The sequence below is a fragment of the Triturus cristatus genome, chromosome 7 (genome assembly GCF_964204655.1).
Source record: "Triturus cristatus chromosome 7, aTriCri1.1, whole genome shotgun sequence".
NCBI lineage: Eukaryota > Metazoa > Chordata > Amphibia > Caudata > Salamandridae > Triturus > Triturus cristatus.
Window position 1 is genome coordinate 1,277,855,746 of NC_140590.1, and position 25,983 is coordinate 1,277,881,728.

At 48.0% G+C, this 25,983-nt stretch overlaps 1 pseudogene; it reads right to left on the reverse strand.

Annotated features, from left to right (window-relative positions):
* Positions 1 to 4,607: 4,607 nt before the first annotated feature.
* On the reverse strand, positions 4,608 to 6,671 carry LOC146811822 (E3 SUMO-protein ligase KIAA1586-like; annotated as a pseudogene).
* Positions 6,672 to 25,983: the final 19,312 nt, after the last annotated feature.

Here is a 25,983-nt window from a genome sequence, read left to right on the forward strand (position 1 = left end):
TTCCAGTATGGGGCGAGAGTGAGTGAGCTCTTCACAGAGGCTTGCAATGCACACTAATATAATTGCTCAAAACAATGTCATAAAATGAAGTTCAAGAACTTAAGCCCACATAAAATGTAGAGAGAGAATAAATGAATACTCCTTAGTGGCATCACGTTGAAAAGATCAGAAATGTGGCACAGCTGTTTCAATGCATGCAGCCAAGAAAAGTAAACCAAAAAAAAGTTCCACACAACTGTGAATGGACCAGGAAATCAACGACGGGAACTAGAGCTCCCGTTTAAGATATCTTAAATACAAGAGATTTCACAAGCACATCGCAAACTTTGTGCAGGCAAAACCTAAAAAGGAATGAGCGAAATGGGGTAACGTCGTAGTGAGATAGTGGGAGAATGCCAGTAACCTACTCACATACTATCATAAACATTTGAAAATGATGTTGCAGTTCATGTTGCATCTTCTCCTCCTCTTGTCCAATTATCTCTCGGGGCTCTTCTAGGGAACAGGTTCACTCCTCTTCTTCTCACATGAATACAATAGTTTACAGACAATAATATGTGAGTGTGCAACTTTGTTATATTAGTCTGAACTACATATGAGGCTTTTTATGTTCAGGACATCTTTTCCAATGAATGAGACTACATCTCTATCCTTCTAATAAAGCAAATGGTATGTTAGCTAACATCTGTAGTAACAAGGAACATTATTTGTATGACTTCATCCTTTGGAAATAAATCAAGTATCTTCAAAAGAGGACAAATTCAGTTCATGTGCTGCATTCTTTGTGTGATTATTCTTCATAATTCTACTAAATGATAAATTCTACACAGGTATTCAAACTGTCTTTGTATAAGTAGAAACATTTTGTAGAGCTATGCAAAACATTTATTTAACAAAATATGATCATTGAGAGGTCAAGAATTAAACATTTTAATGCGTGCTTCAGCACATTTTAGTCAAACTACTAGCTGAGCAATGCTGCTTTAAACAGTTTTGAGTCCTAGTTAGAGTAAGTAAAGCTACCTAATACATTTGTGCACAAGTCTGCATGTTGATATTGCACATATACATTTCGCGGTTTCCTAAGAATGCTTTGCCAGAGTCTCTTAACTCCTCTCCCCTCTCATCAGTCTCCCCCATCTTGCTCAACTATTTCCATTGCCTCCTCTTGATTTTCCAGTATATATTCAATGCATGTCTTATTGTTACCTCTGTTAGAGTTCTTTATAATTTAGACTCCTGTCTCCTCTATATGTTTAAATGTAAAGCACAGTAATACCTTTGTGGTAGAGTAAAGCTAAAGAACAAAGTCAATGAGAATAAATAATAAATGTCCTGGTTTGTTGGTGGTTCATTAACAAGGAGTGAGGGGAAGGCTTTACTCACTTTTGATGTTACAGCACCATTACCTCATGGTGTTTGCACCTAAGCATACCTCCATGGCAGCCGAAACAACCACCGGGGTTGCCTGAATCTTTACAAACCACTCAGAGGGCGCTGATATTTCATAGGAGAAGAAGAGGTAGTTGGCTTGACCCGAGAGCCAAGCGCCCATTGACAAATGTCAAAATAAAACAGGGGCTGGGCAAAAAAACTGACAAATAACTTCAAGTTGGAATGCAACTAGGATGCTGAGTTCCTTCTTTACCATGCACCACTATAACATGTACCTTTTCAATTTATGGTTGGAGAGCCCCTACCTTACTTGTAGCCCAAGTAATGAGCCTGCAAGGCCCTCAAGGTACACTTCTTTGGGTAGGCTTTTAGACCTGTGCTCTCTAACGCGGTTAATATAGCTTTCAAATGGCGCTAATTGTTAACTCTCTCGGTGCTCTAGATGAATATGTAATACACAAGACTTAAGACTTTGCTAATATGGATATTGATGCGTTGGTTGACAAAAATGAAATATTGTCCTTGTTGATATAATCCCCATCCCGAACTCCACATCTACCCTGACGTGCAAGTATGTAGTCAGTCAGGCCCAGCAATCTAGGTCTGCGATCTGCGATAACTGATTGATTGTCACAGGTGGGATGGTGCATAACTGGCAGGCAAACACTTGAGTAGGAAACTCTTGATCAATCCCACAGATAGACACGTGACATCACAATGGTCAGGGGAGATAGCCCCCAATAAAGAGCACATGTCCCGAGGGGGTACGCAAGCTTAGAAAAACACCATAATGTCAGATGCCACGTGAGTTAAGAACACATAACCAATCAGGACCTAGCACATGCAGTGATCATGCATGCTCCACACCGGACATCTGGACATATACACCACCATTAATTTATTACTCTAAGGCAGCAACCAACATTCCCCACCATATATGGGATTCTGGATGCATTTATGGCTTCATGTTAAAAATGTATGAAAAACGAACGCAAACCCAATGTAACTTGAGACTGTCCTCAGCTCTGTGCACACATCTGTTCTCCCTGACAAATTGTTTAATTAAATAAAACTGTTCCTGTTTTGTAAAATGCCTCTTGTCTTCTATTTTTACTAAGGAATTCGTACCCGATCGACATTTTGGCGAGCCAGCCAGGAGGTTTGCAACAACGTACAACTGCAACCAAAGGGAGGTGACCCTGTCTGGATGGATTGACATAGCACATCAACAAAAGTGGGCAGACAGTTCAATTGATTGGAAGTTTTGCTGAATCCGCAGGGTGAAGGTTTGTCCTGAAGCAGCTGTCGCAGAGGGTAAGAGACCACATCTGAACCTAAAAAATTGTCGTTAAAGCATTTGGCATATCGCAAACTAGGGAGAAGCATAAAACAATAACCTGAGTGCCCTGCCACTGACAGGGTCTGGCATATTACCTATTTAATATGTCCCAACTGTATCAGTTGTAAGGAGACCTCGGAGGTGATCCAGCAGAATTCATCTTTTTTCGATATTCAGCATGCTAGGAAAGGTGAATATTTATTTTATAGTAATAAAAATTAACGGGGTATCTGTTCCTGTGGTACTATATCTCAGGTTAGATATGTGGTAGAGGGAGGAGTCTTTCTTATTAGGAAGTAGTGCCCTCACACACCTTCATCATCAGGCTTAGCTCCTCGTGAGGTCGGCGCTGCAGCACCCCATGGGCCCCACAAGAAGGGTCTTTAGCAGAGATCTTTTAGTTAAAAAAGCAGTGATCATGAGTACGGGTGTGTGGGAGATAAGTAAAGTGTTGAATTAAAACTACTTAAGGGGTACACAAAGTTATTCTTAATCCGGTGTCCCCTGGGGAGCAATAAAAGGTGTGTGTTGATTGTTAACTTCTAGTTATGAAGAAAGGCAATCTCTCAACTGCATATAGGTCGACATGTTTCATGCTTTAGAGGTCCTGGAGGAATCCATGGCATTTCTTCAGGACCAAAAAGGGAGAATCCCTACTCTTAGTCAGGGTTACATGGGGGTTGTGTTTTGGTATCCAACAATTACCAAAAAGATAGAGGTAAGTCACACACGTACCAACTTATCAATTGAACCAAATGGGGTCTCTGCATCCAACACTCCAAATAACAATATTGTGCACCATGGGTCAGAGCAGAGGACCGAGACAGTGCTGCGGCAAATGTTTATGGAACGTGCAGAGTGTAACCCTTCCTTCTGCTCATGAGCAGTAAACAATCTACACACACCTTTTATCTTAACCCATGGGATCCCAGATTAAAAATAACTTTGTGGTATCCCTTAGGTAGCAAAGAACGTTGCACTACCCTGATGAGCGAAGCGGAGATAGATATAGAGGGCAGAGCTGGGACGAAAGGGAGGCAGATGAAGGGACCCGGGTCGCACCGCCCATTTGTCAAAGAAGGACTGATCAAGAAATAAAGGGTCAAGGCAACCTGGTGCTCACCCACGAGGCAGGAAAAACAAGATGGCACCTTTATGTGCACATGAGGAGAGCAGCGATGAGGATACGCGCTGCTTCACACAGGTGCTCAACAAAGAGATCCCCTCCCCGGGTGGAGCACTCCCCACCCCCTCTATGTGATGCATTCAGCGGTGTCTGTGGGGGATCAGCTACTCCTCGCCAAGAGCTGGTCTTCAAGAGGGTTCAGCAGCAGCCCATCTCTGGGTGTCATAGGCAATGTTCCCTCTAATTTTTTTCCTCTGTGTGCAGCAGTGGAGGGTCTCTGTGCGCTGCAACCATGGCTATGTGCACCAGGATTCAGACCGTGCGTGTGTGCAACGCCAAATGTCACTCCAAAAGTTTACTTAAAAAAGTGAAAAGATGGTGTATTTTCACACATACAGCGCCACGTTAAGGGTCTTAAAGTCGGTTTGCAAATTGGATAAACACGCCATGACATGATTTGGTTACACATGCAAGTACACTTCATGTTTAGAAAAGCACAAGACTCCAATGGTGGTACCATCATAAGATTTTACCAAATATTCTTAACTGGAGCACTGTTCATTGGGTGGGGAAATGTTGAGAGCCTATACAATATTACATATACACAATAAGTTAGAAAATTACATAACATATTTACAATTTGATGTGAAAGCTACTGAGTAATGTTGGGCTATCCCGCCGGAGATAGTTTGTAAAACTCTGACATCCAGGCAAACATGGACTGTGGGAGAGGGCCGTTCAGACACGTCAAGTGGCATCACTAGATGGGTGACAGGGTTGCTTCTCACGGCATTCTTGCCATTTTTCCAGTGTTGATAAACTCTACTGAGGTCAACTTTCCCATTCAGGAGGTAGGCCTTTGTCCTCATCAGCATATCTAAATGCTTCTGCTCTAGTCTATTCCTCAATTTACTCTTGATAGTATTCATGAGGCTGAATCCTCGTTCACAATCTGCACTAGATGCTTGAAATGTTGTGCAGACATCAACAAGCTGGGACACCACACTATACTGAGTAGCATTGCGTACAGGGAAATTCACCATGTCTTGAAAGGTGGTAAATAACCCACCCTTTACATGTTCTGCCACCACATATTTATAGTCTCTGTATTGTTGAACAACATCTTCTGGTGTTTCACAATCACCCAAGACCAAGACATTTTAATACTTTTCAACAAGTCTTTGTATATTCTCACTCCCAAAATCAAAATGTGATTGTGTTGCTATTGCCTGGATTTCAAAACTTGCCCATTCTTTCAGTTCATCTTCAGGGAACCTTTTTTGCATGTGCTCACAAAGAAGGGAAACAAAAGACAAAATAGGCCCACTGTCAAACTCTTGCCTTTCCTTGTACAACACCATCAGATCTCTTACATTGCTGCTCCAAAAGACAGTGTCCCCCAAATACTGTTCCTTAATTTGGCCAATTTTTGCTCTTGCATTATGTACAGCTTCAACAGTAGTCAAAGAACTTTTTGGGAACAATTTGCACAAAGATGCAAATTCACTCAGAATGTCATTAAGTACTGCAAGGGAAATATGGTAGTTTGAGTCAGATAGTTTTTTGTAACAGTATTTAGCAACTGGATCATTCTCCTCAACTTTCTCATGCTCAAAGTACTTAAGAACAGCCTCGTAATTCCAAATTAGTGCACCAACTTCAAAATGCCTTGAAAGCCACCGGACTTCATTCAATGGTCGAAAAGAGACCACTTCACAATCAGTGACCAATGCCATTTCATCCAGCTTGAACTTCCTTGCAGGAGATCTGGAGAACACAGTGTAGACAGTCCTCAATCATGTCTCCATCTCTTTAATCATTGGAACCCTCTTCCAGGCATCATCAACTCCCAAATCTTCTCGATGAGCGACACAATGCTGCTCAACTAGATGGGGAATGGATTTGTTTAAGGCGAGTAGCAACACCATTATTTTTACCCAGCATCACAGACGCACCATCGGATGTGAACATGACCATTTTCATGAGGTCCAGTTAATTGGCAGTGTAGAATTCTTTCACAGCAGTAGTGATAGCCTCAGCATTACAACTAGTCAGCTTCACTACGCCCCCAAACAGTGTTTTGTGCTCTGTTGAGGTTACAGGTCAGAACTTGAAGTACAGGATGAGCATTTTTGTAACAGAATTATCTGTGCTCTCATCAATTATCAACATGTGATACAAAGCGTTACGAAGTTCTGCCATACCTTCACAGTGTATAACGCTATTGATGGCCTCAAGGAACTCAAAGGCATAGTTCTTGCTCCTCAAGCTGTCTGGTATCTTCACATTGAAAGCTAGGTGGTCATGGATGTCTTGTACAGATAACATTGAAGTATTCATCTTGACTGCCAGCAACACGTTGTTGATGAGAATCTTTATTTCCTCAGGCAGGGATCTTTGCCGTTCAACTACTTCCATTCTATTTGTTTTGTAAGTGGCAGTTTCTGTCAGCATTGCCCGCACTCCAAAACCATACCTGGCAGCAGCACTTCTGTTTCTCAATATCACCCTGGCAGACTCTTGAACTTTGCTAATTAGATGGCGTTTCAGGTAATCCAGTTTCCAACCATCTCTCCATTTCTTCCCTGTAGAAAAGTCCCCAACAATCTTGGCTTCGGCACAAGCTTTGCAAATCAAGCCCACATCTGGACTGTATTGAAATAGTTCCTCAAGTTGCAAGCGAACATTGCTTCGTGATTTCTCAGCCTCCATAATTTCTTTCATCCACTCTTCCTTGAATACAAGGCAACATTTCTTCCTTTGTGGTGAAGCATCGCACTCTGCAGAAGGTACAGCTTTGCACTTAAACATTTCCGTGCCCGCTGGTTTGAACCTGCTGTGCCACAAAGCCTGCAAAATAAAGGAACATGGCTTACATTGATGCCTATGCTCATGAATGCCAGCTGTTGTTATACTACAATGTACAAGATGCACCACAGTTTAACTCTACCAAACAATTACCTGTTCTGCTTGAACTCACGTACACCTGTTTAAATATGTGGGGTTTTGTCTGCGAAACCTGCAACTGAAGAAAACATGGGAAAGTATATTATACTACAATGTACAAGATGCACCACAGTTTAGCTCTACCAAACAATTACCTGTTCTGCTTGAACTCACGTACACCTGTTTAAATATGTGGGGTTTTGTCTGCAAAACCTGCAACAGAAGAAAACATGGGTAAGTATGTTATACTACAATGTACAAGATGCACAACAGTTTAACTCTACCAAACAATTACCTGTTCTGCTTGAACTCACGTACACCTGTTTAAATGTGTGGGGTACTGTCTGTGAAACCTGCAACAGAAGATGCACCAGTTTAACTCTACCAAACAATTACCTTTTTGTTCTGCCTGTACTAACGTCTGCCTGTGCAATTGTATTCGTAGTACGGTCTCACAAACCTGCAAAAGAAAAGGGGTGCAGATTGTGAATCTATTTACCCAGCAACCCACAACCCAACGAGGAACGTAAACAGAATGACCTTGTCTTTGTGGGTACTCGCACCAGACCACACAAATCCAAATCCCTTATAGACTGGAAACCTGCAATTGAAGACAAGATCGTCAGCAAACGCTCGAAGAGTTACAAACTAGGAATGGGACCGGTCTAGAGACCCCAATAGGAAAGATGACCAAATAATTACCTGGGATTCCAGTCTAGACCAAACAGGCACGTGCCCATGTGCTTCATTATTAGCATCCATTATCTTAAACTGGTCTATAAATCTGTATTTTGTGTTACACTTTATGTGATGCAGCTTTTCCCTGGCATTCAAACTGCGCAAATGATTGTGGTGGGTGAACAAGGAAATTCACAAAGAGGACTGAGCAGCACACAAGCCATCAAAAGATCCCACCTGAAGATGATGCAGTGGCATGCAAAAAATCTGATAAAGACTTTCTAGCAATTTTCAGGCAACTATAAAAATCACAAGATAACTCTGAAGATTGATGGACCTGCTGCAGAGAGATCCGAGTTTTGTCTAGTGGAAGTTGACTTATCATAAAGTAGCAGAGGAGTTTAAAAGGCCTGATGTAAAGAAGCTGGTGAATCATGCAGATCACAAATTGCATGCAATGTAAATAAGTCAGTGCATTACTGCTTCTGTCAAACAGCCCTTTTTGTTACTTGCAGTTTATAAGTTTAAAACCTAATATAGAACAGTGAGCTATTAATTATCAAAGAGCTGCATTTCCATTCATTGCAATGGCAGAAAACCTGCGACAGACCACCCGAACAGAAGAGTAACATAGCTTTTGATTATAAGAACTTAAGGGTGTTTTTGAACAGTAAATAAAAAAAATCAGCCTTAAATTTAAAAATCAGCATCAAGAGGAATAACCTTCAATCATGTTTTACTTGCAGATAAGTTTAAACAAAACACAGAACAAGGCACAGTAGGGGGGCCTATTCAAGGGAGTTCCTCAAATACTAAAATAGATGCCTAAATAACAGCCAACCACTATATGTCTCAAACCACAAAGTGACTAGCTAGAATTCAATCTCTGCATTTTCAACGCCATACCTCCTGCTATGCTGTAGGTACCACGAGGGAGAGGGGGTGCAGCTTGCACCACACGCACTGCAGCCTCGCAGAGTAACTACATTTGATACAGTTAGTGAGAGTGCGTGTGCCAGAGTATGGGTGAGCATGCCTGAATGTGTGTGACTGGCGCATTTCCAGTATAAAGCCGGCGCTGGCATAATGTTGATAATTCTTTGCAAGTTGAGGGAATCCATGGTATGATGGTGCCTACCATTTGAATAAAACTAGCTCAAGCATAATGGTGGCAGCTCCAGGCATCTATGGCACGATGATGCCTAACCCTCGGATAATTGTACCCACCTCTTGCATAATTGTAACCCTCAGTATATTGTGGGCATCCATGACTTGCATGGCCTGGACATGCAAGGCAAAATCCAGCACTGGCAGCGGGAAATGGGAGTCTATGCCTACGCTCAAACGTGTTTTTGAGTGTCATCATCTATGTTTACACTTTGCTAACATACAAAAAAGAGTTACCTAAGAATATAGGCCCTCCGCTCTGTCTGTTATCCTGCCCTGTTTTTGAGATCTGGAAGAATGTAGCTCCACTCAAACCTAATATAAGCAAAATGCGAGAAATCCCATAGTCATCCCATGGTACCCTAAAATATGCTGGCAACATATCCTATCACGAGTTGAAGAAATTGTGCTTTCCTGAGCGGCTCAAATTCCAGGTTGCATTGAGCAAGAAAATAAAATGATAACCATTTTAATGAAATCTGTTTAGATGCTGTACTAAATAATTATGTATGTATGTTAGATTTTAAACAACAGATTTTATTCGTCATTTGCACATAAGAGGCAGGGCTCTGTGACCCCAGACGCCACTACCGCACAGAATTACAGAGAGAGACATTGCAAAGGACAATTTTCGTTTTGTGTTTTTGAAAAAGAAGAAACAGAACACCAGAAACAAAACAAGCCATTACATTCTTTGATCTAAAATATAACCTCGGATCTCCGACAAACCCCACCCCCCCCCCCCCCCCAAGTTGCGCTTCGCTCACTGAAAACTGCTCTCCTACCCGTGCCCGGTAACCACAGCAAAGGAGTAAGGACCCCGACCCATCCACCCTGGTAGAGACCCGGCACACCCAGGCCGCCCCCGCACCCCCATGGCGCCCGACACCCCAAAGAACAGCCCCCATCACACTAGTCCTACCCCACTCCCACTGGGATATCGTCAGGCACAGCAGGGGGCTCCAGCCACAGACCCCGATAATCCGCCCACCGCTTCCAAATCTTGAAATGCTTGCGTGGGCAGCCCCGAGCCACAAAGATAGGTTGTTCCAGGCCCATACAAAAGTCCAGACCATTTTTCCATGCGGCCGCCGAAGGGGCCCGCTCATCCTTCCACTGCCTGGCTATGTCTCACTTCGCCAAGGTAAGACCAAGCAACAGGAGGTGCCGTTTATAGACATTACCCCCAATATTGTCCATGACGTGAAGCAAGGACAGCTGCGGCGTACGCTGGAGCTGCCACCCCAGGACCTCAGACATACACGAAAAAAACCCCCTCCAGAATCGATCCAACGACGAGCAGTGCCAAACCGTATGCAGGAAGGAACCCTCCGCCCCACCACACCTGAGGCACACTGGCGAGGCGATCAAGCCCGCTCTATACAGGCGCACCCGAGTGAAATATACCCAGTGTAGATATTTGAACTGGACCAGACGGAGGCGCATCGCAATGGCCGCGCCCCGCGGGGCGGCTAGGGCCTCCCTCCAATCCTCTTCCTCCAACGAGCCTACATCGTCTTCCCACGCCGTCCGTAACCTATCCAGGGAGGGCGCACTATGGGTGACCAGAGACTGGTATATCCGGGAGATCTTTTTGGTTACAAGATCGCCCATGAAGACTTTCGCCTCCACCGGGCTAAATTCGGGAATGTCTGTCAGGCCCTCCAGGCTAGGAGCAAGTGCATGGCGAAGCTGGAGGAATCGAAAGAACTGCATCCGGGGCATATCAACTTCCTCCTGCAGGTCCTGAAACGATTTAAGGGATCCCTTCCTCGTCACGTCGCCCAAGGTAGAGATACCGATGTCGTCCCAGCCGCCGAACCCCTGTAGCGCCGCTAACTCCGGTAGCCGCCCATTATGCCATAGTGGCGTTTCCCCCGTTAATGTGTTCCACCACCCTATTCTCTTTAAGGACTGCCGCCAGATCTGGAAGACTACTCTGGAAACCGGCGGCAGCGAGCCCCGCACCGCCGGCGAATAAAGGATCGTATGGAGAGAATGCCGCCCCATCAAGTTTCGCTCGAGAGTGTAAGCCGGGTCTCCTCGGTCGCCATACCGCCACTCGTTGAGGACCAATAGGTGTGATGCCTGATAATACGAGAGCATGTCGGAGGTCGCCAGCCCACCACAATAGGTGGATAGAAAGCACTTACGCAACGCCACACGTACCACCCCCTGTCCCTACAGAAACTGGCCGAGCACCGAATTCACCGTACAGAACCAGCTGGGCGCGATCGTATATGGGTGGTTCTGAAGTTGGTACAATAGCCGAGGAAGTGCCACCATCTTAAAAATCGCCGATCTACCGTAGATTGTCAGCGGCATGCGGGACCAAGTCGTAATATCCTCTCGAACGCGCGCCCAGACCGGCGCCACATTCCGTGCCCACGACATCTCCGGGGCCTCTGATAGAAAGACACCCAAATACTTAAATCCACTGTCCGCTATTTGCAGCCCAGAGGCCCACTCTCCCACCCCCTCCTGGTCACCCAGAACCCACAAGGTGGACTTACGGGGGTTCATGTACAGCCCGGACGTTTCCCCAAAGATCCGCATTATCTCCAGTAGACGGGGCCCCGACCTGTCCAACGCCGTCAGGAAGAATAAGACGTCATCGGCATATAGGGCTATTCTGTCCGATAATCCAGGGGCCCATTCAAATCCCTGCAGCTGCGCATCTATACGTACCCACGCCGCCAAAGGCTCCATGGCAATGGCAAATAAATAGGGCGACAGGGGGCACCCTTGTCTAGTGCCACGACCAATAGGGAAGCTGGGGGAGAGCGCCCCCGCCACACGGACCGACGCCGTCAGGTCAGTGTAGAGGAGCGCCACATAGGACAGGAAACGAGGGCCCAGATTGAGTCGACGAAGTAGGGCAAACAAATAGGTCCAACTTAAGGAATTAAACGCCCTATCCATGTCTGCCAGCAACAGCGCCGCTGGCACCCCCGTCCCCCGAACCGCCGCCAATGCCACGTGCGCCCTCCGTATGTTATGCCGCGTAGCCCTGTGAGGCATGAATCCCGCCTGGTTCGGATGAACCACGGTCGAGATATAGGGCAGGAAGCGATTGGCCAGGTCCTTAGCCAGGACCTTGGCCTCTACGTTCAGAAGCGAGATGGGGCGATAAGACTCGTGACGCTCCGGAGGCCGACCAGGCTTTTGGAACACCACTACCTCTGCATGACGCCAGTCCCGCGGGAGTCGACCAGTCTCCCTGGCCTCTTCCACCGCAGCTCGATAGTACGATGCCAGTTGTAGATTATAGCGACGAAGAAACTCGCTGGGGAACCCATTAGGACCCGGCGCTTTCCCGGAGTTAAGTTCCCCCAGCGCTTTACCCAATTCCTCCTCTGAAAGTGGGAGATCTAGCTGCCGACGCGCCTCATCCGATACCGCCCTGGGCGGGAGGTCCTCGAGGAACCCAACCACCGTAGCCTCGTCGAGGCATTCCTTAGGGGCGTATAGGGCCGCGTAGTAGGTAGCGTAGCTCTCCGCGATTGTCAATGGGTCCGTTATCGACACCCCCTCCGCGTCTAACAACCCCGGCAGGGCCTGCGGAGCATATGAGCCCTGGCAGAGCCGATGCAGCATCTTGCTTGACTTATCGCCCCACTGATATATTCGACTACGCGTAGCTAGCCACACCTGGCGGGCCTCATCCATCAATAGAGAGGCGTAAGACTGCCGCGCTAGCAGCAGCTGTCGCACCGCCGGACCCGCCTCTGTCCCCCGACTCCGACGCTCAAGTCCCTCCACCTCCGCCTCCGCCCGAACCAGTGCCTCTCGGCGCTTTCGACGGGCCGCGGCACACCAGGCAATATCGACCCCCCGGAGGGTGGGCTTTAAGGCCTCCCAAAGAATGACCGCACTAGGAGCCGACCCCGCGTTAGCTACAAGATAGTCCGCAATAGCCTCCCTCATGCAACGCTCATATTCCGGGTTTTGCAAGTTCCACGCCGCCAATCGCCAACGAAACGGCTGCCGCCCCCTGCCCCACTGCCACCCCACGGAGACCGGAGAGTGATCCGACAACCCTCTAGGGAGGATCTCCGCAGAGGTCACCCTTGTCGCCATTACCCGGGGTACAAAGATATAATCGAGACGCGAAAAGGATTTATGGACCGCAGAGAGGTATGTATATTCCCTCTGATCGCCGTGCACATGTCGCCACGTGTCCACCCAATCAAGGCACCATACCATGGATGACAATTTGGTGGATTGAGCACCCCCCACACCACCCCCGGCCCGATCCCTATCCTTCCCCAAATCCATGACATCATTCCAGTCGCCCCCTACCACCGCAGCCACATCAGGCATCTCTGCCCACAGAGAGAGCAACCGTTCCACCAAGGACCATTGAAGTGGGGGGGGGGGCGTCGACGCAGCCAAGTACAATAGGTTTGTCCCCAATCTTACCCTGAAGAAGTATGTATCGTCCCTGCGGATCTAACCACTGTTTCACATGTACATAAGGGACTCGACGATGTATTAAAACCGCCACCCCCCTTGAACCCTGCGTAAACCCAGCATGGAAGACCTGGTGGAAACCATAACGCTGCAGACACAGGGCCTTGGAACCCATCAAATGCATCTCCTGCAGAAGGAGAATGTCCGCCCCCATCCTCTTGGCCTGGCGCATCACTGCCCCCGTTTAATTTTGTCTAACACACCCCGAACATTCCAGCTCACGATGCGGAGACAGCCCGCGGGCCCTCCAATCCCTACGTTCCCGCCCGCCATAGGACCCTCAGCTGAAATAGGCCACAAATACCTGGACCCAGTTGCGGGGGTAAATAACAACAAGAGCACAATGTGTGAGCGCAACTCATTCCCTCAACAAACCCCCTACCCCAACCCAAACCCCCAACCCCATACCTCAAGAACGCTGAAGTACCTGTCGCGGCGTGTGCGGTATCCGGCCTCCAACAGGGAGGCACGGACCGCGCACACCAATGGATCCCCAGTAAACATCCCATGTCACCCAGACCCACCCCCCACCACCCTAAACAAATAGGGACTCGGCCCATAGTAATAGCTCCCTCATGACCCAGTATACGCAATAGTCACAGAGTCTAATGGAAGGGATAGTGCAGCAACCCACTCCTGACGCGCATCATGGGACCGAAGGAGGAGACCGAGCCGCCGCCGCCCCCCGAGCCAGGCCCCCCGGCGATGCAGAGTGCCTTCGGGAGCGCGAGCGACCATGTCCCCTCCGGCGTCGCCTGTTAGCATCCTTAGATGGCCCCTCGCTTAGGGACGAGTCCGAATGCAGCCCAGGCGGGGAGCGAACCCACACCCTCACAGTTTCGTCCGTCCACTTGAATACCTCCTCCGGGGACTCAAAAAAGTGCGTGCGGGACTTAAACACCACTCACAGGCGGGCAGGAAAGAGCAGAGCATACGGAAGGTTCAGTTCTCTCAGCCTGGCCTTAGCAGCCATGAACGACTGGCGTTGTTGCTGAACCAGCCGGGTATAGTCTGGAAATACCATGATACGGTGATTGTTATATAGCAAAGGTTCCTTGGCGCGGGCCAGCTTCAGCACCGTGTCACGGTCGAGATAGTTCAAGAGTCTAGCAATCACTGGGCGTGGACGAGCACCCACCGGAGGCTTCTGTAGGAGCGCCCTATGGGCCCGCTCCACGACAAAGCAACGAGAGAGCGCCTCAGCGGGGATCCAACTCTCCAGCCACTGTGTAAGGAATCGCTCCATCCCCCCATCCTCACACCCCTCCGGAAAGCCCACAAAGCGCAGATTGTTCCTCCGGGCCCGTCCCTCCGCATCCTCGACCCGGAGCGCCAGGCCCTTCTGAATACTCTCCAAGCCCGCTACCTTCTGTTTGAGGACCCCGACATCGTCTTCCACCCCGGAGATGCGGGTTTCTGCCTCCGTTATACGAGAGACGGCATTGCAGAGGTCCTGTCGCAGTAGCATGACATCCGCGCCCACCGCACCGATTTTAACATCAAGCATGTCCCGGGATTGGGTAATCGCCGCCATCAGCGCAGCATTGTCCGGCACCACTCCCTGGGAGGCCCCGGCAGCCCCGCTCGTCGCCCCCGGGCCCGTGAACTTATCGATCGCCCCTGTTTCGTGGAGCCAGCACCGCCCTTGTCCCTCGTCATGGTGCACCGCCGTGGACCTCCTGCGCCTATCGAAGTATGCGGCCGGGGGCGCCCGCACCAAAGATCTCCCGGAGCCGGCCCACCGGCGGCCCAGCCCACGCGGCACACCCGTGAAACCGCACCAGAACTGGACGGGGTCCCGGGTTCACAGGGGGGAACGCGACTCGACACAGCCGCCGATACCTGACCCCAAAGGCGCGATCCAAGCCAAAGCCCACGGCGCCACACTGGCCAGCCCAATAACTGCCACATGGCTGTCGGGCGCACCGCCCTGCCGCTATGGGTCCGTCGCTCCTCCCGATCAGTGCAACACCTCGTGCCCGCCGCGAAGCACCCCCTATGGGTCGTCACCTGCCACCGCTAGGCTCCTCTGCGGCCCCGTCCACCCCGGATGCCGAGGCACCGCCAGGCCCGACGGCCCCAGCTCCAGCCGTCCAGAGCCTGCGGGCCACTCACTCAGGGACACCCCAGCCCCCGCGGCCCGACCTAGCCGCCGAACCCCCAGACGCAGAGGTAGGCCCACAGTGGGGGGGGACAGGGGGGGGGAAACGCCATGTGAGGGGCTCCCGTACCTCCAGAGACTTCAGTTCCGCAGCCGCGAAGGGGCCCCCTCGCACCCGGATCCGCCGAGGCCAGACCAGCTCCCACCGGCCTATCTTGATCCCTGCGCCGCGTAGTCCGGGACGCTCCTCCTTCCACTCGCCTCCTCACCAGTAGCTGGAACCAAGCTCTCGGTCGCTCCAGGGGCCGATCTGCCCCCCGAGAACCGCCGCCGCCAGCAGGCCTCCCGCTGCCACGTCCACCGCTCCTAGGGCACCTGGGCCGACGCGCGTCCTGCGTCCGCCCCTGGGATCACCAAACTCGAGACCCCGGCTGCACTGCCGTCCACCAGGCCGCTGCACCCGCGCCCGTCGGCGTCCGGTCCCCTGCCCTCCGGGCGCTGGCGTTGTTCACCCAGCGCCTCCTGCAAGGATCTGGTGCCGCTACGCCCCCTCCAGGACTCGTCAGCGGTCCGAGGGAGCCAGGATAATCGGCGGATAAGTGTCGGGCCGGACGGAGCTCTCTAGCACACGTCCGCCATTGCAGCTCGCTTGGCCACGCCCCTAGATTTTAGGCTTAATTGACTGATAATGTATTTTGAGAGAGCTTATTTTATGTATTATTGTAGTTAATCAAAATTATACTAAAAAAGATTGAAATAATACACAAAGAAACTGTACCTCATGTTTCAGGCTTTTAGAATTTGCCTAAAGCACATATATTCTAAATTCTTGCTCCCGCCGATGAAATGCATATTCAAGTAGGAAAACTATAGCCAGATCCCGTCAACAAAAGTGGCAGTAATTAGAAACTGAGCAGCGCTCTGGACACTGAGTCCGCTGACATCTTTTGTTTAAGTTTCCAGGGACACAGATACTTAACCCCTTCGATGCTCATGACGGAGTGGTTCCGTCATGAGCATTGGTTGGGCTGTGCTTATGACGGAACAGCTCCATCATGAGCACAGTCCATGGGGGAAGCGCTGGCGCTCCCCCCCTGGGGCATCGATGTTGGCACCACATAGGGGATGGTAGCGGAAGAGTTTCCGCTGCCACCCCTGAGCCCCCCCGCGCTTCCCCAAGACGTCAGTGCGCACAGCGCGCGCCGACGTCATCAGGAAGCGCTGGGTGCGCTGGAAATCATTTCTTTCCAGCGCGTCCATCGAAGGAGGTATGTGTTTTGTCTCCGGGGGGGCCAAATCAGGATGCCTTGAGGCATCGGGAGAGAGGAAAGAGTATTTCCTCTCCCCTGATGTCTCAATGCAGGGCATTCCTGCTTCACGATCGCGCACAGCGTCCCGATCGTGGAGCAGGAATGCCCCACTAGATACCAGGGATGTTGTTTTTTTTTGGAAAAGGAAGCGACCCCTTGGGCAAGGGTGCTTCCTATGGGGGCCAATTTCAATTAAGACTTTTCTGCCCCCATGGGGACAGATCGGACATTTTTTTGGCCGTTTCTGGACCCAGGGGGGGCAGAAAAGCCCACTAGACCCAGGGATTAGCTGTGTAATTTAAATGGAAGCGACCCCTTGGGCAAGGGTCACTTCCAGGGAGCCATTTTATTTTGTAATGGGAATTCTGCCCCCCCCCCGGGGGCAGATCGGCCCGTTTTAAACCCCCACTAAACACCAGGGAATTATTTTAAATAAAAATGGAAGCGACCCCTTGGGTAAGGGTCGCTTCCAGGGGGCAATTTGTATTTAATGTGTATTCTGCCGCCCCGGGGGCAGATCGGCATTTATATTGGGCGTTTCTGCCCCCAGGGGGGCAGAAAACCCCACTAGACACCAGGGACTCATTTTAAAAATGAAATGGGAGTGACCCCTTGGGCAATGCTCGCTGCTAGGGGGCATATTGCTTTAGCATGCGTATTCTGCCCCCCCCCCCCCCCCCTGGGGACAGATTACCTGTTTTTTTTTTTTTGCCTTTCTGCCTGGGGGGGGGGGGGGGGCAGAAAACCCCACTAGACACCAGGGACTTCTTTTAACTTAAAATGGAAGCAACCCCTTGGCCAAGGGTCACTTCCAGGGGGCAGATTTTTTTATATGTGTATTCTGCCCTATTTTTGTGCCATTTCTGCCCCAGGGAGGGGCAGAAAACCCCACTAGGCACCAGGGATTTTGTTGACAGATCTGCCCCTTTTTTTGGCCTTTCTGCCCCTTTTTTTGGCCTTTCTGCCCTAGGCGGGAGGGGGAAGGCAGAAAACCCTACTAGGCACTAGGGATTTATTACTTTTGCAAGGGGGCACATTTCTGTCTGCTGTTTTCTGCCCCACCTGAGGGGCAAATTGGCCTAGCAGACAACCTCACCCGATCTCTTGGGCAAGATCACCCCCTATTTTTCTCAGCCCTATTTGAAGGCCCATCTGGCCGATTGACCATTTGGGTAGTAACATAGCGTGCTATAATGTTGTTTGTTTTATTTTTTGTGAATTGCAATTGTAATGCTCTATTTTTCCTTTTTTTGTTCTAGGTGAAGGCTTTTGCTCTTTAGTTACTGGTGGTTCTGCTGTTTGTGTCGTTGCATGTGTTTGGTAAGAACTTTTTTTTGTACAATGTAAATGAGTTTAATTTCTCTGCATGAATTTGTTTTTTGCAAATGGTGTAATAATAGCAGTATGTTTGGCTTCTGTTTTTGGAGTGTCAACAACTTTTTGCATTTGTGCTCAATGTGTATTTTATTTTCTTGTGAGTAATTGGTTATGTTTTTTTCTTTCTAGTGGGATATCGTTGGTTTTTGCTGTGTTTCTGCAGAGTAGGTGCTGGTGAGTGTAGCTGTCTCTTGTAAGTGAATTGTATAGTTTTTGAGTATATGGATCTTTGTGATAAAAGCACACATTTTTTTACTGACTTGTTTTGCACAGTGTTGGTTGTTGTTGACTTGTTTGTGCAGTCTCCTTTCTAAGTAAGGATAATGGCTAGCCATGGGATTACTGCTCAGCAGGTTGTTGGTATGCTTTTTGAGTCTTCCTCTGACCATGGTTCAGAGAGTGACTCTGCATCTGAGGCAGAGGAGGCAGGGGACGATTCTGGCAGTGAGTTTTCTCTCCACATGGAATCATCGGATGATGAAGATACTCTTAGTGCGGATGAAGTGCATGTGTTAGAGGAGGAGACTGATGTGTCGATAGTGCGGCAAGAGGCATCTGGGCTGCAGCCTGGGGCTGCATGGCTTCCTGTTGGTGTAGTGTGGCCAGAGGCATCTGGGCTGCAGCCTGCGGCTGCAAGGCTTCCCGTTGGTGTAGTGCGGCAAGAGGCATCTGGGGCTGCAAGGCTTCCCGTTGGTATAGTGCAGAAAGAGGCATCTGGGCTGCAGCCTGGGGCTGAAAGGCTTCCCGTTGAAAGCGCTGACCTCTGGGTTGCCCCAGGCATGGTGCAGCCGGCATTGCCAGACTTTACTGGTGTTCCAGGGTGTAGACTGAATACTGGAAACTTTGCCGATACATTTTTTTCAGTTGTTTATGGCTGATGTGTTTTTGGCAGAGAATGTTGAGCAGACTAATTTGTATGCCGAACAGTTTTTGAGGGACAACAGTGCCAGTCCTAAACCCCACTCTAGAGCTACCCGGTGGACTCCCACAAATCTGGAAGAGATGAAGAAGTTCTTGGGTTTAACTTTTTTGATGGGCTTGCTAAGGAAGCCATCAATGTCTTCATATTGGTCTACTAGTCCCTTGATGGCAACTGCTATTTTTCCGGTAGTCATGAGTCGTGATAGGTATTTGCTTCTGCTTCGGATGATGCATTTTGTCGATAATGGTTTAGCGTTGCCACGAGATCACCCTGATTGTGACCGTCGTTTTAAGATTTGGCCTGTCATTGATCACTTTGTTGATCGATTTTCTGAGATCTATGCTCCTGGGAATGAAATTGCAGTGGATGAGTCTTAGGTGTTGTTCAAGGGCCGCTTGGTTTTTAGGCAACACATTCCTAGTAAGAGGGCACGCTATGGAATTAAGCTGTATATGCTGTGTGACAGTAGGACTGGATATGTCTCTAATTTCAGAGTATACACCGGTAAGGAATCCAGGATTAACCACCCTGGTTGTCCATCCACTTTTGGAGTGACTGAGAAAATTGTTTGGGAACTTGGTAGAGGATTTTTTAACAAAGGCCACCCTTTATATGTAGATTACTTCTACACTGGTGTGCGGTTGTTTAGGGAATTGGCCAAAGTGGACACTGTTGCTTGTGGCACAATCTGCTCTAACCGTAAAGGTTTCCCAAAAGAACTTGTTTGTCAAAAGATTGTGCGGGACAGTGCAGTGCGTTGTGTTGCGTTGTGAGGAGCTTCTAGCTGTGAAGTTTTCAGACAGGAGAGATGTCTACATGCTGACTACCATCCATGATGAAAGTGCTGCACCTGTGACTTTTTGGGGTCAGGTTGCTGAAGCGTGCAAACCTGTGTGCATTTTAGACTATAATAGGCACATGGGTGGTGTTGAGAGAGTAGATCAGAGGTTGGAACCTTACGCTGCTCTTCGTAAGGCTTACATTTGGTACAAGAAGTTGGCAATCCATCTTTTCCACTTGGCAACCTTTAATGCTTTTGTTGTGTTGAAGGATTCTTGTCCTGAGTCAAAGATGACTTTTGCTAAGTTTCAGGAGTCTGTAATAGGGAGCCTTGTTTTAGTGGAACAGGCAAGTGTTCCTAGAGTTGGAGTGGTGGAGGATGTTGCTAGATTGAAAGATCGCCACTTTCCTGATCACATTCCTCCCACACCCTCAAAAGACTTTCCCGGTAGGAGATGTAGAGTCTGTTGGCGAAGAGGTATGCGGAAGGAGACTCGTATGTACTGCCCCGAGTATCCTTCTCACCCTGGGCTGTGTGTGCCTGCTTGTTTTAGAATGTAGCACACGCAAAATTATTTTTGGGAGCATCCATGAGTGGTAAAGTGAACTGCCTGGCCTCTATTGTTTAATATTTTTTGTTCAGTTTCAAGGTTGTCATTTGTGTAGTGTATTTAGTTTCATTTTTAATGTTAGTAGATTTGTATCTATTTGCAATTTGTTTGTGTTTTCTTATTTATATTTACAAAAATCCTAAATGTGATGGCGGTGTGCGTGGAGTGGGGCTTGTCTGGCGTTGTGCGTGGTCTGGCGCTTGGCTGGCGGTGTGTTTGGATTGGCGCTTGGCTGGCGGTGTGTTTGTACTGGCGCTTGGCTGGCGGTGTGCATGGACTGGCGCTTGGCTGGCGGTGTGGTGTGCGTGGACTGGCGCTTGGCTGGCGGTGTGCGTGGACTGGCATATGGCTGTCAGGGTGGTGTGCATGGACTGGCGCTTGGCTGGCGGTCTGCGTGGACTGGCGCTTGGCTGGCGGTGTGCGTCGACTGGCGCTTGGATGGCGGTGTGTTTGTACTGGCACTTGGCTGGTGGTGTGTTTGGACTGGTGCTTGGCTGGCGGTGTGCGTGGACTGGCGCTTGGCTGGCGGTGTGTGTGGACTTGCGCTTGGCTGGTGGTGTGGTGTGCGTGGACTGGCGCTTGGCTGGCGGTGTGCATGGACTGGCGCATGGCTGACGGTGTGGTGTGCGTGGACTGGCGCTTGGCTGGCGGTATGCATGGACTGGCGCTTGGCTGGCGGTGTGGTGTGCGTGTACTGGCGCTTGGCTGGCGGTGTGTGAGTAGTGACTAGCTGCTGGTCACTACACACACTGCTAGCCAAACGCCACTCAACGAAATCCGTGAGCTGGTGTGGTTGCTGTGTCAGGAACGTGGGCGTGTGAAAGTGATGGGACCTTGAATGGCGCTGTCTGCTGGTGTGAGTGTTGTAATGTGCTGGGCCCGCGGCTGGCGTTGTGAATGGTTTTGTATGTGTCACACGTATGAAAGGTGTATGAATGGCCTGTAAAGAGGTTGGTGCCTTGTCGTGGCTTTACAGCTCACGAGCTGTGAGTCAATGGTTCAGTTTCTCGTCCTTTCAATTAACAGTGCATTTCATTTTTGTGAAATCTCTGGTTAATACAACTGTATATACTGAACCATCACTCACCCTCGTGCCAAATCCAACTAGTATGTATGTGTGCTTGAGGAATTGGTGGTTGTGCATAAAAATGTGTCTTTTCTGTTTTTGTCAAGCAGGGTATACCTTGTCCTTTTTTGTGAATGTTGTAATATTTTGGTTTTGTGCCTGGTGGTGTAAATGGTCTTGTGTGTATCATGTATGAAAGGTGTGTGAATGGCCTGTAAAGTGGTTGGTGCATTGAAGTGGCTTTACAGCTCACGAGCTGCGAGTCACTGGTTCAGTTTTTTGTCCATTCAATTATTGACAGTGCATTTCATTTTTGTGAAATCTCTTGTTAATACAATTTTATATACTGAACCATCACTCGCCCTCATGCCAAATCCAACCAGTATGTGTGTGTGCTTGAGGAATAGGTGGTTGTGTTTAAAAATGTGTTTTTTCTGTTTTTGTCAAGCAGGGTGTACCTTGTCCTTTTTGTGAATGTTGTAATGTGTTGGTTTTGTGCCTGGTGGTATGGTTGTGTGTGTATCATGTATGAAAGGTGTGTGAATGGCCTGTAAAGCAGTTGGTGCCTTGAAGTGGCTTTACAGCTCACGAGCTGCGAGTCACTGGTTCAGTTTTTTGTCCATTCAATTATTGACAGTGCATTTCATTTTTGTGAAATCTCTTGTTAACACAATTTTATATACTGAACCATCACTCGCCCTCGTGCCAAATCCAACCAGTATGTGTGTGTGCTTGAGGAATAGATGGCTGTGCAGTAATCTTTGTCTGTTTTGTCTCTCTGCCAAGCTGTACATTTCATTTAAGAATAACCTAACAACAGTAGTTTTTGTCGTAAACTAAACACCCATGGGAGTGCATGGTGATGTCTCTCTTGTGGATCCCAACAAGTTATCTTACCCACAATGTCCTGCAAACCTCAAAATGTGACTGTGACATTTTCCTTGCATTATTGTGCCCAAATTTTCACACGACGGAAAGTAACAACAAATTTCCAACACCCCAGCATTTCTCCTAGTATCCCAATAGAAATGGTACCTCACTTGTATGGGTGGGCCAAGTACCCGCGGCAGGGAAGGGCCCAAAATCTATTGAGGCGACATCACAAACCAACCTGGCTTTGCATGGGGGTCCCATGGGTTTTTGGCCCGGGGCTCGGCAGCCATCTAGGGAAACCTACCTAACCCACATATTTCTGAAAACTAGACACCCGGGGGCTTCCAGGGAGGTATGGCTTGTGTGGTTCCCCCAACGTTTCCTTACCCAGAATCCCCTGCAAACTTCAATTTTAGCTGAAAAAATCACTTTTTTCACACATTTTTGTGTGTGAAAGTTGTGGCATCACCAAGCTCACACAAATTTCCCACCACCCAGCGTGCCCCCAGGTCTCCCGATAAAAATGGTGCCTCACTTGTGTGGGAGGACCAAGTACCCACGACAGGCAAGGGCCCAAAACGTAGTGAGGTGACATCAAAATTGCCTATCTCAAAACCACCTGGTTTTGCAAGGGGGGTCACCTGGGATTTTGGCCCCGTGCTCGGCGGCCATCTAGGGAAACCTACCAAACCCACACATTTCTGAAAACTAGATACCCGGGGGCTTCCAGGGAGGTAAGGCTTGCATGGATCCCCCAACATTTCCTTACCCAGAATCCCCTGCAAACCTCAATTTTAGCTAAACAAATCACTTTTTTCACAATTTTTGTGTGGGAAAATTGTGGCATCACCGGGTTCACACAAATTTCCCACCACCCAGCTTTCCCCCAGGTCTCCCGATAAAAATGGTGCCTCACTTGTGTGGGAGGCCGAAGTAGCCGCGACAGGGAAGGGCCCAAAACATTTTTTGATAGGCAATGTTGATGTTGCCTCAAAACGTTTTGTGTCAGCTAAAAGTGAGGTTTGCAGGGGATTCTGAAATGTATAGCTTTCCAGGATCCATTATTGCGTTCACACCCATTTCTACCATTAACTGGAAGGAGGTTGAAAGCACAAAAAGGCTATGTCCCAGAAAAATGCCAAAACTGTGTAAAACATTTTGGTTTTCTGACAAAAGTCTATCATTCCCTAAAAGCTAGGAAAATTGTGATTTCAGCCCCACAAACCCTTTTTTGATACCATTTGCAGAGAAAAACCCAGACGCTTTCATTTGCAGCCCGTTTTTCCCATTTTTCCCCCAAAAAACAAAATTTTGCTGTATTTTGGCTAATTTCTGGGACCCCTCCAGGGGAATCCACAAACCCTGGGTACCTTTAGAATCCCCATGATGTTGGAAGAAAGGGACGCAAATTTGGCGTGGATACCTTATGTGGTCAAAAAGTTACAGGGTCCTAAGCACGCACTACCCCAAATAGCCCAAAAAAGGCTTAGCACAGGGGGGGGAAAGGCCTAGCAGCGAAGGGGTTAAACAAAAGTCCACAATCTTCCCCGCACCTAGCTTTACTAACTAAAGAGCACAGCAAGTTTAAAAACACAGCGTGTACTTTCAAAAGTACACACTGTTTTTTTAAACTTGCTCTACTCTTTTGTTTGTAAAGCGTGGTGCGGGGAAGATTGTGGGCTTTTGTTTAATTATTCATGTTAATCACAGCCCCTTCACGAACTGTGCCTAAAGGTCCTCTACCTCATGACAAGGGGGAGCTTAACTGATTATCTTGGACTTGGGTGCTTCAGTTTTAAGACATGAAGTGCAGAGGACCCAGTGTCAATCAGTGACATGTCATCACAGAGTGGGGTGGTTTCAGTAGTCTCACTGACTCCATCCCACTCTGTGACCACTGAGGGACTGCTGCCCTCCCTCATTGGCTGACCTTAGGTCTCATGAGACCTCCGAGGCTTTCCTCCTAGAGAGCTGCACTGAAAGTAAGTTTTGTTTTTTAATGTTTGATACGTGCGTGTATGTATGCATGTGTATATATGTGTGTATGTATATATATGTCATGGAAATAAATAAAAGTCAGGAAATGTATTTTTGCGAGTCTCCGATGGTTTGTTCGGCAGCCCAGGAAGAAGAGGCTCAATGCCTTGAAACGCGTCGGCAATAATTATGATAATGGTGAAATCCGGTGAGCTGCATGGATATGCCTGAAGGCGAGGGTGCAGTCGAGTGCCTTCTTGATGCTTTTGGCACCCTTGTTGTGATGTATATATATGTATGTATATATGCATTTGAGTTGGTGTCGTGAATTGTGTGTGTCACCCTTCCTTCTACAATTACTGGCCGCCACTGACTCCAGGGGAAATTTACTAACTTTTTTCACCAGGTTTGCATCACACAAAAGTGATGTAAACCCGGTACAAAGTGTTGTGCTATAATATACTTTCCAACACACATCCTGATTTGCATTGGAAAGTTACCTGACATAACAGAAAGTAGAGCAAAGTGTTACTTTGCAGCATGGGTACGTTCCATGTGTTGTACATGAGCATTCTCATTAGATGTGGGCAAGCAAATAAATTAACAGGGAGAGCTGAGCCAGAGCTGAGCCAAGTGTCTGGCTTGGATCTTAGAGCACATGCACAAGCAGAGTCCTGAAAATATCTGCTGTGTAAATCATACAACGTTAAAATGTGATTACATCTCTTCAAAATTCATGAGAAGTACTTGTTAAAAGTGATAGATTTCTACTGTAACTGGTAGTCTAAATTCACATATTTGAATATGCTTTCATATGGGAAAATGAAGAAAGGATTTTTGTGAAATAAAATATTTTCCAAAGATCACAACAATTTAAGCAGGGAAGTCTTGTTTTATTCAGGTTTTCTCATTTCACTTGTATAAATCAGCCATTAAATGAATATCTATTTGTCTTTCCTTATGTTACGGCTTTATATTTACCTCTTAGTGCTTCGTTCTTCTTTTTTTAAAATATAGCACAAACTCGACCCAGAGGTATTGGAGTGCTTTATATGAGCACCGGTAACACAAGATCACATGTATTGTTTATTGGCATGGGTAGATTAAGTGATTGAGACCGAATCACAAGATAATGAGCCAATGCTGAGACTTGAACCTGGCTCCCCAGTCTCACAATCGCCAACTCTGACCGTAATGCCACATCCTGGGTAGAGGGAGAAGAGAAAGCACGGCTCGTTCTGGGCTTGCAGTTCCAAAAGGATCTCAAGATAAGCCAGAGCCAGGCTTCGAGCCTGAGCCTGCCTTGAGCTTTCAGTGGCTATTTCACCTCTAATTCCCATACAACCATCCATTGTTTTTGCTGCAAAGCCTTAGTTACTAAATAAAAGGTTGATAGGACTTTGTGCCAAAAATGTACATCTCCTCGAGGCAAGTATAAAGAGTGAGTTAAGTTTTCTATTCTCTAATCTTTTAAAAGTGTACAGCATACACACAGTGGTAAATATATTAAACTATGTTAAAGCATAGTTTTTGTACAGAAGAGTGTCCTTCCAATACAAAAACCTAAGCTTGATTTCACGCACACCCATGCACTTAAGTGCATGGCTGTCTGCATTGGTGCAAACCAGTCAAATGTGCACTATCGCGTGTAGAGATCAAACAGACATCATACCTTAGTAGAGCTGGTGCTATTCTACTCTTTCATATTGATGCAGTAAAGCAACCTTGGTTACTGTGCTACGTTGTAGCAAAAATTAAAAATTTGCCCCTCAATGTTTACATGCTTATAGTGCTTTTAAAAATAGTTTTTTTAGTACAACACATTTGGACTGCACCTAGTGG